Below are 1,155 nucleotides of genomic sequence, written 5' to 3' on the forward strand. Positions count from 1 at the left end.
GCTGGGCCCGCCCGGCACGGCCCCGAGGATCACTCCCCGCGCGGCAACGGGACACCGGGTCGCCGGGCCCGCAGGGTCGTCAGTCGGGCGGGGGGGGGGAGGGTGGCCATGCCAGCAGCAGGAGAGGTTTCCAACGAACCCGCGACCGCAGCAGGACCGCCCGCGGCAGACATTTGGACCCAGCGGGTCCGTTCGGGATGGTTGCCGGGCCCGCAGCAGAGGTTTCCTTCCACCCAACGGGGGGGGGGGGGGGGGGGGCGGGGCTGCCCATCTTCCCGCTCGAAGCAACGGCCTCACCCTAACGGCCTCACCCTAACAACCCTCACCCTGACCCTAAACCGCTCGGTTCATGACTTCTCTCCGTTTGGTTCATGAATTCGCCATTTAGTTCACGACTTCTCCTGTTGGTTCCTGACTTCTACCTCGTGGTTCGTGATTCCGGCGGGTAGGTGGGGTGCCCGGATACTCTCGGCGAAAGGTGTTCAAGTGGCAACGGCGGTCCCGTAGATAAGACGGGTTCGGATGCTCGAGCGTGTCGAGTAAGCGCCGGATCGGCGCCGGGCGCCCCCGGCCGGCTGGCTTGCCCCCCCCCCCCCCCACCCCCCCCCCCCCTGGCGGCAGAAACGTGTATCGCGCCAGTGCCGCCGCTGAGGTCGAGATTGGCCGCCTCGACCGTTCGAAGCGTCGCAATTCCGGCGGGACTTCCGAACGCTCGTACCGCCAAGTCAGCCGCGACATTCGAGAATTGCACTAAGTCCGAAAGCTGGCGTCGCTTCTTTTTTGCCCGCCGCAGGTTAACGATTTGACGGCGGAAGTCGAGGAGGTCCGATGTGCGGCCTTCAGCGGGGCCGCGGCGCGCCTTTCCCGCCAGGCCTATCGGCCCGTCTCCCGCCGGCCAGAAAATGGCATTTCTTGTCCGGGCGGTCCCGATCACGGTTAACGACTTACCACCGGAAGTCTCTATGACCCCGCAGTTTGCGGCCCCGCGGCGGGCGTCAGTGCGACACGACCGGACGGACGACCGGGCCGACTCCCGCCGACCTCAAAACGGTTTGTTTTGCGCGAAGATGGAGGTGGCGTGCCCGGAGATTTTCGGGAACACGATTTTCAGAGACACTTAGAAAAGATTGTGTGGTGAGGTGCAAAAATGTCAGG

This window comes from Rhinoraja longicauda, unplaced genomic scaffold (genome assembly GCF_053455715.1).
Source record: "Rhinoraja longicauda isolate Sanriku21f unplaced genomic scaffold, sRhiLon1.1 Scf001176, whole genome shotgun sequence".
In the NCBI taxonomy this organism is placed as follows: Eukaryota; Metazoa; Chordata; class Chondrichthyes; order Rajiformes; family Arhynchobatidae; genus Rhinoraja; species Rhinoraja longicauda.